The 15,541-nt window shown below is 42.5% G+C and overlaps 1 protein-coding gene across 1 annotated transcript in view; it reads left to right on the forward strand.

Annotated features, from left to right (window-relative positions):
* Positions 1-15,541, forward strand: part of apbb1ip (amyloid beta (A4) precursor protein-binding, family B, member 1 interacting protein) — a 146,451-nt gene that overhangs the window by 40,138 nt on the left and 90,772 nt on the right. The gene's annotated exons all lie outside the window — the stretch shown is intronic.

A 15,541-nucleotide genomic window follows, 5' to 3' on the forward strand; every position in this document is an offset into this window, starting at 1 on the left:
GAATACAGTGTGGGAAAGCATGAGATTATGCACTTTGTCTGAAAGAATAGAGACATAGAGACAACGGGAACCGCAGATGTTGGAGAATCCAAGATAACAAAGTGTGGAGCTGAATGAACACAGCAGGCCAAGCAGCATCTCAGGAGCACAAAAGCTGACGTTTCGGACCTAGACCCTTCATCAGAGAGGGGGATGGGGAGAGGGTTCTGAAATAAATAGGTCAACCTCAGGGAATCTCTCTCCCACTGCAACTCCCTTCTATCCATCTTTGGTCCGCCTCCCCCTCTCTCCCTATTTATTCCAGTTCCCTCTCCCCATCCCCCTCTCTGAAGAAGGGTCTAGGCCTGAAACTTCAGCTTTTGTGCTCCTAAGATGCTGCTTGGCCTGCTGTGTTCATTCAGCTCCACACTTTGTTATGTTGGATTCTCCAGCATCTGCAGTTCCCATTATCTCTGATCATAATTTTAACCTCACTGCAAAGCCTCTTCCAGGGATGCCTAACCTGAAGAAGTTACCCTCCTCCCTCCGGACCAACATCAGGGAATCTCTCCCACTGCAAATCTCTTGTATCCATCTTCGGTCCGCCTCCCCCTCTCTCCCTATTTATTTCAGAACCCTCTCCCCATCCCCCTCTCTGATGAAGGGTCTAGGCCTGAAACGTCAGCTTTTGTGCTACTAAGATGCTGCTTGGCCTGCTGTAGAATAGAGACATAGACTATTTTCTAAATGGGAAAAGACTTCAGAAATCTGAACCACAAGGAGAGTCCAAGCTCAGGATTCTCTTAATGTTAAAATACAGAGTCAGTTGGCAGTTAGGAAGGCACATGCAATGTTGGTATTCATTTCAAGAGGACCAGAATACAAAAGCAGAGATGTACTGCTGAGGCTGTAAAAGGTTGAGTCAGATTGCATTTGGAATATTGTGAGCAGATATGACTGTGTTTCTCAGGAAAGCTGTGCTGGCATTGGAGGTGGTCCAGAGTGTTTTATAAAAGTGGTCCCAGGATGAAGGACATGTCATATTGAGGAGCAGTTGAGGATTGTACTCAGAGTTTAGAAGAATGAGAGAAACCTGATTGAAACTCAAAGAATACTGAGAAGCCTGGATAAATTGGGTGTGGAGAAGATTTTCCATGAGCAGAAGGGACTATGATCTGAAAGGACAGCCTCAGAGTGAAGAGATGGCCCTTTAGAACTGAGACGAGGAGGAATTCCTTTAGCCAGAGGGTGGTTAATCTGTAGAACTCATTTCCACAGAGGGTTGTGGAGGCTAAGTCATTGAATGTATTTATGGCAGTGATAGACAGATTCTTAATTAGCAAGGATATAATGGGTAAGAAGAAGAAGGCAGGGAGGGTTGGCAAAATATATCAGCCATGATCAAATGGTGGAGTAGACTCAATGGACTGCATGACTCAATTTTTCTCCTATATCTGATGATAGAACATAGAACATAGAACAGTACAGCACAGAACAGGCCCTTCAGCCCACAATGTTGTGCTGACCATTGATCCTCATGTATGCACCCTCAAATTTCTGTGACCATATACATGTCCAGCAGTCTCTTAAATGACCCCAATGACCTTGCTTCCACAACTGCTGCTGGCAACGCATTCCATGCTCTCACAACTCTCTGCGTAAAGAACCTGCCTCTGACATCCCCTCTATACTTTCCACCAACCAGCTTAAAACTATGACCCCTCGTGCTAGCCATTTCTGCCCTGGGAAATAGTCTCTGGCTATCAACTCTATCTATGCCTCTCATTATCTTGTATACCTCAATTAGGTCCCCTCTCCTCCTCCTTTTCTCCAATGAAAAGAGACCGAGCTCAGTCAACCTCTCTTCATAAGATAAGCCCTCCAGTCCAGGCAGCATCCTGGTAAACCTCCTTTGAACCCTCTCCAAAGCATCCACATCTTTCCTATAATAGGGCGCCCAGAACTGGACGTAGTATTCCAAGTGCGGTCTAACCAAAGTTTTATAGAGCTGCAACAAGATCTCACGACTCTTAAACTCAATCCCCCTGTTAATGAAAGCCAAAACACCATATGCTTTCTTAACAACCCTGTCCACTTGGGTGGCCATTTTAAGGGATCTATGTATCTGCACACCAAGATCCCTCTGTTCCTCCACGCTGCCAAGAATCCTATCCTTAATCCTGTACTCAGCTTTCAAATTCGACCTTCCAAAATGCATCACCTCGCATTTATCCAGGTTGAACTCCATCTGCCACCTCTCAGCCCATCTCTGCATCCTGTCAATGTCCCGCTGCAGCCTACAACAGCCCTCTACACGGTCAACGACACCTCCGACCTTTGTGTCGTCTGCAAACTTGCTGACCCATCCTTCAATCCCCTCATCCAAGTCATTAATAAAAATTACAAACAGTAGAGGCCCAAGGACAGAGCCCTGTGGAACCCCACTCACCACTGACTTCCAGGCAGAATATTTTCCTTCTACTACCACTCGCTGTCTTCTGTTGGCCAGCCAATTCTGTATCCAAGCAGCTAAGTTCCCCTGTATCCCATTCCTCCTGACCTTCTGAATGAGCCTACCATGGGGAACCTTATCAAATGCCTTACTGAAGTCCATATACACCACATCCACAGCTCGACCCTCATCAACGTTTCTAGTCACATCCTCAAAAAACTCGATACGGTTTGTAAGGCATGACCTACCCCTCACAAAGCCATGTTGACTGTATTTGATCAAGCCATGCTCTTCCAGATGGTCATGAATCTTATCCCTCAGAATCCTTTCTAACACCTTGCAGACGACAGACGTGAGACTTACCAGTCTATAATTGCCGGGGATTTCCCTATTTCCTTTCTTGAAGAGAGGAATTACATTTGCCTCTCTCCAGTCCTCAGGTACGACTCCAGTGGAGAGCGAGGATGCAAAGATCTTCGCCAGTGGCGAAGCAATTGCATTTCTCGCTTCCCAAAGCAGCCAAGGACAAATCTGGTCCGGGCCTGGCGACTTGTCAATCTTAATGTTTGACAAAATGATCTTATGGTGTTTAGTGTCCAAGCATTGCTACTTCATTTAAATTACTGAGCTTATGGGGAGTTGAACTGTATGCAACCCAACCATTTGTTTATAAGATATAACTTTTGCCTTGTTCTAAATGATTCAATGCCGACAAAATACTTAACCTCCACATTAAATGACAAAACTGGCCTGAGAGACTAAATGAACTTCTCCTGATCATATGTTCCTGATTTTTCATTACATTTCCCAGTTCAGATGTCATTTAGGCTTTCCAATTATACATTAAGTTGATTTAAATATCACGTTAGCATTGCTATCTTTCTTTTTGCACGTCTGCTTTCTGTCCTTCGTTGTTATGGCATCAGCTTTTTGATTTAACCAGATAGTCGGTAGTCAACCATGAATTATCGGTTTCTTTACAGTATATACTTCAAATCAATGTAACCCTTTAGACTCTTATCCTATACAGTGTGCCCAAATTCTGGCTATTCTGCCTATATATGTATCTGTATTTTGTTTTCAACCCTTGTTGAAACTATATTCCAAGCCTTCATTGTCTTTAGAATTTCTTTCTTATATTCCCTAATTATTGAATTGCACTTTTAATTCACAGAATCTTAAGGGCATCCATAATTCCTCCCACCTATTTCCAAAATATGGAGCTACTCAATCCCCATTCCTTTAAATCTTGTTCTTCTTGATCACCACCATTGCATGTTCCTCATGTTTCTAAGATGTCAAATCTATTTCTTTTAGGTGAGCAATAGGCTGGGACTGCAGTTTGACTTCATTAGTAATCAACACCTTAGAAATGATAAAATGCAATGATCTGAGAATGACAAATACAGCAAAAAGTTCATAAATTATGTTCATGTCTTAAAAATCAGATATATGAGAATGTTGCTTTTAATGGTGCTCATACAGAGCTGGGGAGAAGTGAGCACACCACTGTAGCAAAGTCAGGAGCGGTGATAGTGTTCCCACAACTTTGTAGCTCTTGTCAAGAATGTGCAATACTCTTATGGAAACATTGAATATTGTATTTAGTTTTGCTCAATAAAAATCAAGATAAGATATTCAAGCAGTCAATGCAACGCTGGTGTCAAGGTCTGAGTTATGAAGAAAATCTGTATCTGTACTGAATCTCAGTACGTAAAGGAAGTCACTTTTAGAGACATATAAAATTGTTAAAAAATATGTGAATCTGGAGCATTAAAGTTAACAGCAGGAAGGTAAGAAATAGGGAGCACAGGCTCAAACCATTAGAAGATTATTTTAGCACTGACATTAGGAAATTTTTACAAGTGTTCATCTCATCATCTGAAATAACTTTCGACATAAAATAAGGGAATTCTTAGAATCATTTAAGAAGCAAGTGGAATCTAAAGAAGGAGGCAGTACATATGGGAGTTAAAGTGGCCTGAAAGACCTTCCTTATCTGTCATTATCTTGGGAACTATGTTGCATGGCCACTTCTTGACACCAAGGATGAGCTGTAACCCTGACACATATCTGTTGATTAGAACGTGCTTCATGTTAAAGAAATGCTTTGGGTCTACGCCCATGTTTGTGCTATTGAAAGAAAACTACTTTTCAATTAAGTGGATGGAGGTAAGACGAAACGCAGATATAAGCTGTTCAGGCCATCAAATCCACTCCATCATTCAACGAGATCATGGACGATCCAGAGACTATTTCCCAGGGCAGAAATGGCTAGCACGAGGGGTCATAGTTTTAAGCTGGTTGGTGGAAAGTATAGAGGGGATGTCAGAGGCAGGTTCTTTACGCAGTGAGTTGTGAGAGCATGGAATGCGTTGCCAGCAGCAGTTGTGGAAGCAAGGTCATTGGGGTCATTTAAGAGACTGCTGGACATGTTTATGGTCACAGAAATTTGAGGGTGCATACATGAGGGTCAATGGTCGGCACAACATTGTGGGCTGAAGGGCCTGTTCTGTGCTGTACTATTCTATGTTCTATGTTCTATGTTCTATGATCCGATAATCCTAAACTCCATTTTCCTTCCATATCCCATAATTCTTGTTTACCGTAATTACTAGAAATATCTCTACCTCGGCCATGAACATTCTTAATGAAACAGCCTCATTAGACCTCTGCAGCAAGGAATTGCATAGATTTACTACCCTTTGAGAGAAAAGAGTCTTCGTCTTCAATGAGCAATTCTTACACTGATATTGTGCCACTGGTCCTAGACTCTCCAACAAGAGGAAGCTGCCTCTCACCATCTACCCTGTCAGGTCCTGTAAAAATCTAAATGGTTTAATATGGTCTCATCTCATTCCTTTAAACACCATTAAGTATACGTCAAACCTACTCAACTTCTCCTTATAAGAAAATCCCTCCAGACCTGGGATCAACCAAGACAACCTTCTCTGGACTGCCTCCAATGTCAGTCTATTGTTCCTTAGGTAAGAAGTGCAAACCTATTTATAGTATCCCAGCTGTGTTCTGATTAGTACCTTAATAGTTTTAACAATGTCTCCCTATTTTTGAGTTCCATTTCTATTGAAATAAAGGCCAACATTCCATTTGCTTCTCTATTACCTTCCCTATTGCCTTCCCTATAATTGTTTATTAGCTTTTTGTGATTCATGCATAAGCACCCAATGACCTCTGTGCTTTGGCTTCCTACAGTCTTTCTCCATTTAAATCGTATTCAGCTCTTCTATTCTTCCTGCTAAAGTGCATAATCTCACATTTGCTCACATCCTCCATATAGCACAACTTAATGGGGCAGGCTGTTTCCTACTGCTATTCGATTGTTTCCATTTACAAAATACTATGGACAGCAATACTAGAGAAAACACCCACAATCCCATGCTCTTCCACGGAACTCCACTGAACCTGAGAATCAATTTTACAATTTCATTGCCCTAAACTTATTTGACCTCCCTGAGCATATGCCTTCCCAGAGATCAATCAATTCAGGAATAATTTATTTGGCACTTAAAGTTGTGCATCCCTAAGCATAAGCGGAGAATTCAAACTAAAGCGACGTCTACAGAGTTAATTTGTGTGTTCAAATGAAAATTAATCTAATCAAGTTATTTCATAGCAATAATTTTCATATCCCATATCACTGACTGAGACTGGATTTGTGACTTAAACGAGATTTGCATGTCAACTGATTTATGCCTCTTGAAATTTAGCCTGATATTCTGTCTCAATTATAAAAGTCTATTAGAAAGTCAATGACCATGTGGAGATTTGAGAACATTGGCAAGGTGGGTTGTATACAAAAGCAAAGCATTGGGTGAAATGCAAGGATGTCTGGAAAGGTAGGAAAATTTACATTTTTGAATTGCGTAAGAAATGCTGTTTTGTAATGAGCCATTGGCATTAAGGTCGCTTGACTGCCTTAAGGGACTGGAAAGGAATTTTTCAGGACTTACTTGACCTGGTTGCAGATGATCACCTGAATATTTATCTTGAGGTAGATGTGAATTGGGAGGGTCCGGTGTTTCTGCCAGTCAGCTTGGTGGTCTGCCGACGCATTCCTTCTTACAGATTATTCCTGCCACCAGTAACAGAAAGCCAATTAAAGTGCCCATGGATACATTATTCATACACTGTATTTTCCATCACCAAGTATCCACAAAAGGGCTCTAGGCATAAGGATATAAATGATGAGACAAACAAATTCCAGCAACCATTCCTTGTGACAGTCAGTGTTGCTTTCCTTTATATTTCACTGAGATCACTCTGGGATGTCTCTGAGACGAATAACTGTAGCCGTTGTTTGTCTACATTTGTCTGTTTTCCATTTGACACAAATAACCTATGATAAAAGCGTTTGTTGTCAAGGAGAGGAATGTCTCAAACAGTTAAAAGTGCAAGGTTTGTCACTTTCTGGTGGAGCAGTCAGAGAAATATGGTCTTGTTTGTGTGATGTGCGGTTTTGGCCACTGGTGATAACAGTCTATTTTTGGTAGTCACTACATTATCTGAGGGCAGAGGAATATCAAAAGGCACAAAGCGTGAATATATTCCTTTTGTGTTCAGAGGATGGGTCTTCACATACGAAAAGATATAGCAATATTCGATGGGGTAACCCTGTTAATGAGGTAAACATGGATTTAGATGGTTGATAGAGTGGCACAAAACAGGCTAGTGAGGAAAGATACAGGCCATGGTATAAATGGGACAGTAGCAACGTGGATACAAAATTGGCTGAGTGATTTGAACTACAGAGTAATGGTCAATGGATATTTTTTGTGCTGGTGGATGGTTTGTAGTAAGTTCCCCAGGACTCAGTATTGGAACCTTTACTTTTCCTGATTTATATCAATGATCTGGATCTTTGAATGCAAGAAACAATTTCAAAGTTTGCTGACGACTTTAAAATTGGAAGAATTGTGAGCTGTGGAGTGGCACGGTGGCTCAGTGATTAGCACTGCTACCTTACAGAGTAGGCTTTCGGTTTCAATTCCAAACTCGGGCAACTGTCAGCGTGGACTTCACACATACACCCTGTGAATGCATGGGTTTCCTCCAAATGCTCCAGTTTCCTCCCACCATCCAAAAACATGTACACGTTGGGGGGATTGGCCATGCTAAATTGGCCATAGTGCCTAGGGCGTGCAGGCTAGGTAGATTAGCCTCAGAAAATGCAGGATTACAGGGTAAGGGGCAGGTCTGGGTGGGATGGTCTGTGGAAGGCCAATGTGGACTGGATGGGCCAAATGGTTTGTTTCCACGCTGGAGGGATTGAATGACAGTAAAACTCCAACTGGGCCATGACAAGTTGGTGGAGGTGGCAGATGAGCTTCAGTACAGAGAAGTCTAAGATAGCGCACTTTTATCAGAAGAGCACTGAAAGACAATATAAAATATTTCATACAATTCTATATGGGGTGCAGAAGCACAGGGATGCGGAGGTATATGTGCAAAAATCATTGAAGGTGCCAGGACAGGTGGAGAGAGCAGTAAGCAAGACATACAATGTTCTCAGCCCTATGAATAGGGACAGAGAGTAGAACAATTTTGGGCATCACATTATCAGAACATGAATTAGAGAAAGAGCAGAAGCAACAAACAAGAAGGATTCCAGGAAGGAAAACTTCAGTTATGAGGATAGATTGAAGAAATTGGAACTATTCTACATAGAGAGAAGAAGACTGAAAGGAAACCTCCTGCTGATTACCATATACTGTCCTCCCTCAGCTGATGAATTGGTACTCCTTCATGTTGAACAACACTTGGAGGAATCACTGAAGGTGGCAAGAGACTGTCGCCAAAATTGGCTCAGCAGCAGTACTACTGATCAAGCTGGTTGGGTCCTAAAGGGCACAGCTGCTAGGCTGGGTCTGCAGAAGTTGTTAAGGTAACCAACAAGAGGGAGAAACACACTTGACCTCATCCTTACCAATCTGCCAGCTGCAGTTGCATCTGTCCATGAGAGTATCGATAAGAGTGACCTTCACTCAGTCCTTGTGGAGATGAAGTCCTGACTTCACATTGAGAACAACCTCCATTGTGTTGTGTGGCACTACCATTGTACTAAATGGGACAGAATTCACACAGATCTAGCAACTCAAGCCTGGGCAACCATGAGGCACTTTGGGCTATCAACACCAGCAGAATTGTACTCCAGCACAATTTGTAACCTCATTAGTGGTCATTAGTGAAACAGCTGAAGGCGGTTGTGCCAAGGACACTCCCCTGAGCAACTCCTGCAGCGGTGTCCTGGAGCTGAGATGATTGGCCTCCATCAATCACTGTCGTCTTCCTACATGTCAGGTATGACTCCAACCAGTGGAGTGTATTCCCCCGATTCCCCATTGATTCCAGTTTTCCTAGGGCTGCTTGATACCACACTGGGTTGAATATAGCCTTGATGTCAAAGGTTGTCAATCTCACCTCACCTCTGGGATTTTGCTCCATGTCTGAACCAAGGCTGGCACATCTCCTACTCAACTATTACCATCAAGCCAGGGGATCAGTCCTGGTTCAATGGAGAGTGCAGGAGGGCAAGCCAGGAGCAGCAGCAGGCATATCTGAAACGTTAAACTGGTGAAACTACCAAACAGGACTATTTGCAAGTCAAACAGCAAAAGCAGCAAGTGATAGACAGAGCTAAGTATCCCACAGCCAATGGATCAGATCTAAGCTCTGCACTCCTGTCACATCTAATCATGATCGTGGACAATTAAACAATTCACTGGAGGAGGAGACTCCACAAACATCCCCATCCTCAATGATGGAAGAGCCCAGCACATCAGCGCAAAAGATAAGGCTGAAGCTTTCGCAGTAATCTTCAGCCAGAAGTGCTGATTGGATGATCCATCTCGGCCTCCTCCAGTGGCCCACAGCATTATGATACCAGTCTCCAGCCAATTCAACGCACTCTACATGATATCAAGAAATGGTTGGAGACACTGGATACTGCAAAGGCTACAGGCCCTGACAACATTCTGGCAATAATACTGAAGACCTGTGCTCCACAACTTGCCGCTGCCCTAGCCAAGCTGTTCGAGTACAGTTACAACACTGGTATCTATCTGATAATGTGGAAAATTGCACGAGTATGTCCTGTACATAAAAATCAGGACAAATCCAACCGGTCAATTACCACGCCATCAGTCTGCTCTTGATCATTAATAAAGCAATGGGAGGTGTCATTAACAGTGCTATCAAGCGGCACCTGCTCAGCAATAACTTGCTCAGTGATGCCCAGTTTGGGTTCCGCCAGGGCCACTCAGCTGTTGACATCACTTCAGCCTTGGTTCAGGCATGGAGCAGAATTCCAGAGGTGAGATGAGAGTGTCAGCCTTTGACATCAAGGCTGTATTCAACCCAGTGAAGCAGCCCTAGGGAAACTGAAATTAATGAGGTAACAGAGGAAAAACACTACACTGGTTGGAGTCATACCTGACTTGTAGGAAGCTGGTAGTGATTGTTGGAAGCCAATCATCTCAGCTCTAGGATATCCCTGCAGGAGTTCCTCAGGGGAATGTCCTTGTCACAACCATTTTCAGCTGCTTCATCAATGACCTTTCCTCCATCATATGGTCAGAAGTACAGGGTTATGGGGATAGGGTGGGGGTCCAGAACTGGGTGGGATGTTCTTCAGAGGATTGGTGCAGACTCAATGGGCCAATTGATCTCTTTTCACACTGTAGGGATTCTATGATTCCAGCTAACTTCCTTATGTGACTTTAACATTCAATCAAGTCACTACATATTAAAGCTGACAAAGAAGTATTCATGTGCCCTTGAGACTTTGATAAGAAGTGGGAACTGGCAATCTTGTAATTGAGAGACTAACTCTGTTATCAGTATGTTATCTTAAACAAAGTTAGCACATATTGACAGTTACAATGTTTGAATATTGCTGAAAAAGGAGAGAACTGGGAAAGCTTTTTGTCTAGTATTGCCAAGTTTAACATAAGAATACCAAACTTTAAATGATTACAATAAGTTATACTTCAGGAGAAAAGGGATGTTGATTGGGACAAGTTGACTCGAGTCAAAGTATTTCCATGGAGAAAGTAACAGGAATTATAGGTTTCCCATGTTTCAGGATAATTCAGAAAATGGCATTCAGAAAATCACATCACAGAATCATAGACCTATTACAGCACAGAAGGAAGTCATTCTATCATGTCTATCATATCAGTCTATCATGCCTGCACCTCTCTGCAAACAAGTATCATTACCTTGTATCACAATCTGTTGCATGTCCCGAGCCCCTTGCACACTATTAATTTTATAATAATCATTCAATACCCTGTTGAATGCCTTGGCTTAACCTGCCTCCACCACATTTCCAACTAAGGAATTCCATACCCTAACTACTCAATGATTGAAAAAGATTTTCTCAGATCATCCTTGCTTCTTTTGCGCATGGCTTTCAATCTATGCCCTCTCCTCTTGTTCCTTTTAGAGGTGAGAATAGTTTACACCAAAGTCTTTTGTAGTTTAAACTAGGAAATTAAAGGAATAAGTTGAAAGTTCAACAGTCTTTGCTGAGTCCTCCACATATCACGCTCTACTGTCTGTTCTCGACAATGCTGCTGCTGAAACTGCCATCTCCCTGATCTCCCCCAGTGTCTCGGCAACCTGCCTGAGCAGGATCCACTTGCTCGCCGAGCAGAGACACCACCATGAGTCGCCAAGAGACTAGTTGACATTGGCTGAGTGACCTGGACGGGATCCATCATGAGCCACTGAGAGGCCAGGCTGGGACCCACCATGAACCGCTAAGAGACCAGGCTGTGACCCACCATGACCCACTGAGAGACTAGGTTCTATCCATCATGAGCCACTGAAAGGCCAGGACGGGACCCACCATGAGCTGCTGAGAGGCCAGGCTGCGAGCTGCCATAGGCCACTGAGAGGCCAGGTCGCGACACACCATAAGCCACCAAAAGACCAGGCCACAGCCTACCATGAGCCGCTGAGTGACTAGGCTGGGACTGAATACAAGTCTCTGAGAATCTGGGCCGGGGCCAAACACAAGCCTCTGACAGTCCAGTCTAGGACCGAACATGAGCCTCTGAGAGTCCAAAAGCTAAAAGAATCTTGTGTTGTTGCTGAGGTGAATATATCATTTGAAGCACAACTTCAGGTTGACCAGACACTCAAGTTGCACAATGTATTGTTGGTCCTGTTCAAAAGGCCTAACAGGAAGAGAACATCAGTTTCAAAGGAACTTCATTACAGGTACCTGAATCATGGTATCTCTTCCAGAAAACCAGACGATGAAGTATAGAACTGGAGCCCAATCCTTCTGCACTTTGTAAGGTTTTATTGACAAAGTTGCAATTTATAAGCATACACCTTCAAACCCAAACATCACAGCTTCAGTCTCTTTCTACGTACGTAACTGAATACTAAATGAACCATGAATTAATTTCCACCATCTAAATACAATTTATAAACTCAACTATTGGGCAATTGACTTTCCTAACATTCACTTACAGAAGGTTTTAAGTCATCCATGATTCAATGTCACACAGCTAATCTGAAAATGATCTTTGGGTCAGATGATGCAATGGAGAGATGGAGATGAGATCATCAGCCTGCTGTGGAAGCAGATTCCATTACTGAGGATGGTGTCACAAAACTGCTGCAACTATGTATAGAGCAGAGCAAATATAAATCTTTGTTCAAAATCCATGGTGACTTTACTCAAAGGGATAGAAACAAGGTACACATGGTATAGAATGAGGTTAGGCTATAAATGGAACAACAGCAAAGAGGATTGATGGATTGAAGATGGGTTTTGAGTCAGGATCATAAATGACAATTGGAAATATGCTAGATTGATTTGTTTCTGGAGGATGTCTAGAATTAAAGGAGAAAGGGAGGAATAATTAACAGAAGCAGCTGCAGTGTTGGTCTCAAGCTTAGAAACAAAAGAAAAACGTTTTGTTTTTAAATTGGTAATGAAGAAGGAAGTGGTTGGTCATTGAGAAAGTAATGCTTGTGTTGTTCTCCGGGATAATTTCTCAATAGTAAGCAATTGGGAGAAGAAAGTGAGCCACAGTCAAGGCTGATGGGCAAGTTAAAGTTGATTATCTAACTGATTCAGTCGCCAACAATTAGAATGGACTTTTTATATGTTGTTTTTCACAATGTGCGTGGAATAGGAGTCAAGGTGAAAAACAATTTTAATTACGGAAGCCTGGAGAAGTTCAAGATCCCAGGCTGCCCCATTGACACCGCTCCAGTGTCAAAGGTGAAGAAAGAAAAGAAAAATGAAAAAACAAGACAAAAAAGAGAGAGAGAAAAGGAGGCTACCAGCCTGCAGCAGCGAACAGATTAGACAACGTCAGAGTAAGGAGTTGCCCAGTTTAGAACAGAATTGAGGGATAATTTCTTCTCTTAGACTATAGAGAACCTGGTGGAATTCTTTACTGCAGAGGGCTACAGATGTTGTGTCTTTAAGGCTGAGATAGACAGATTTGGATTAGTGAGGGAACCAGGGTTTTTTTGGGGAAAAAGCAGAAAAGTGGAGTTGAAGATTATCACATCAACCATAATCACATTGAATGGAGAAGCAAACTAAATGGGCCAAATGGCCTACTCCTGCCTTCATGTTTTATGGGTAAAATTGCAAGTCTGCTTTCCTTTCCTCATATTTACTTTGCAATATCCATGTGGAACGTTTGATTCTTTAATCAGTATAAATTAATTTAATGTTTATGAAAACCCCTCCCCACTGTGCTACACCACTTCAGTAATTAGAGACATGAAGGCACGGAGTCTTGGAATAATACAGCATGGAAACAGGCCCTTCAGCCTAAATTGATCCATGCTGACCATAGTGGCTACTCATCTAATTCCAGTTGCCCACATTTGGTCCATTCCCCTCTAAACTCTTCCCATCCATATACCTATCCAAATATCTTTTAAATGTTGCTACTGTATCTGCCTCAGCCACTTTCTCTGGCAACCCATTCCATACACACACCACTCTCTGCGTGAAGAAATTGCCCCTCAGATCCTTCTCAAGTATATCCCCTCTCACCTTAAACCTATGTTCTCCAGTTTTCAATTCCCCATTCTTGGGGAAAAGACTATATGCATTCATCCTATCTATGCCCTTCATGATTGTATACACCTCAATAAAGTCACATTTCATTCTCCTATGTTCCAAGAGATTAAGTCCTATCCTGGCCAACCTCTCCCTATAACTCAGGCCTACTAGACCTGACAACATCCTCATAAATCTTCTTTGCACATTTTCCAATGTAACTATGTCTTTCCTATAACAGGGTGACCAAAACTGCACACAATACTCCAAGTGCGGCCTCAGCAAAGACATATGCAACTGTAACATAATGTCCCAACTCCTCTTCTCACTGCCTCAACCAGTGAAGGCCAGCAAATTAAGTGCCTTTTTCACCACCCTGTAAACCTGTGATGCTAGTTTAAAGGAACTATGTACTTGTAAGTCTGTATCCCTGCGCTCCACAACACTCCTCAGGACCTTATCATTTACTATATAAGTCCGACTTTGGTGTGACGTTCCAAAGTGCAACACTTCATACTTATCTGTATTGAATTGCATTTGCCAATCCACTTCACCATCTGATCAAGATCCCTCTGTAATCTTTGGTAACCTTCCTAGCTATTGACAATACCTCCTAATTGTGTATCATCTGAAAACTTACTAAACATGTCTTCTACATTCACATTCAGATAATTTATGTAAATAACAAATAACAAAGGTCTCAGCACTGGCCTCTGTGGCAAACCAATAGTCACAGGCCTTTTGTCTGAGAAACAACCTTCAACCATCACCCTCTGCTTCCTACCATTGAGCCAATTTTGAATCCAATTAGCTAGCTCTCCCTGGATCCCATGTGACCTAATCTTCATGACTACCCTGTCATGAGGGACCTTGTCAAAGGTCACACTAAAGTTCATATACAGGTAACATTCCTTGCCCTACCCTCATCTATCCTCTTGAAAAATTCATCAGACATGATTTCCCTCGCACAAATCGACGCTGACTATCCCTAATCAGACCTTGACAATCCAGATGTTGGTTGATCCTCTCCCTCTGTATCCTCTCCAATAATTTGCCTACCACTAATGCCGGGCTCGCTGGCCTGTAGTTCGCTGGCTTGTCTTTGCTACCTTTCTTAAACAATGGAACAACATTAGCCACCCGCCAGTCTTCTGAAACTTCACCAGTGGCTAAAGGTGAAGCAAAAATCTCTGCAAGTGCCTCTGCAATTTCTTCCCTAGCCTCCCACAATGTCCAAGTATGGACTTGATCAGGTGCAGGGGATTTATCCACCTGAATGTGCTTTAAGACTGCAAATACCTCCTCTCTGGTAATATGTATGCAGTGCAAAACATCGCCACTTGTTTCCCTTATTTCCTTAGCTTCCATCATTCTCTCCTCAGTAAACACTGATCCATGCTGATTTTCAAAGGGACCTCTTCTCTCCCTAGCCACCCCTTTACATTAATATAACTGTAGAATCTCTTGGGATTATTGTTAGCCATACATGCCGGATGCAAACCACACCCTCATTTTGCTCTTTTGATTTCCCTCTTGAGTGTGCTCCTACACCTTTTGTGGTCATCCAGGGATTCACTTGACCCCAATAGCTTAAACCTAATTGATGCCTTCTTCTTTTTCCTGACTACAGCCTCAATATCCCTAGTCAGCCTGGGATCCCTGAACCTGCCAGCTTTTCCCTTCACCCTAACAGGGACATACTGTCCCTGGACTCTTGATATCACATTTTTAAAAGCCTTCCATTTGCCAATCGTTCTCCCATTTTAAGTTTTTTAATATTTGACTTAAATGTTAAAGTTAAAGCAACAAAGCTGAGGTTATGCCTGCAGTAGCATGTTCGAATAAAACATAACTAAACTAAACTAAACAGAAATTCTGTTTGTGTGAGGAATGCATGCTCCTTGCCTGTTGTCATGCTGCAGTGCTTTAGGTAACACTGCCTGAATTTTAACAACATTCTTTCTTCATGCCCTAGCTTGTTAGAAACATGCTAGAAGAAAAACAGTAGCTTCAATAAAAAAAGGCTTGCTCAATAAGTAAGCTGCACAGTG

The sequence above is a fragment of the Stegostoma tigrinum genome, chromosome 2, assembly GCF_030684315.1.
Source record: "Stegostoma tigrinum isolate sSteTig4 chromosome 2, sSteTig4.hap1, whole genome shotgun sequence".
NCBI lineage: Eukaryota > Metazoa > Chordata > Chondrichthyes > Orectolobiformes > Stegostomatidae > Stegostoma > Stegostoma tigrinum.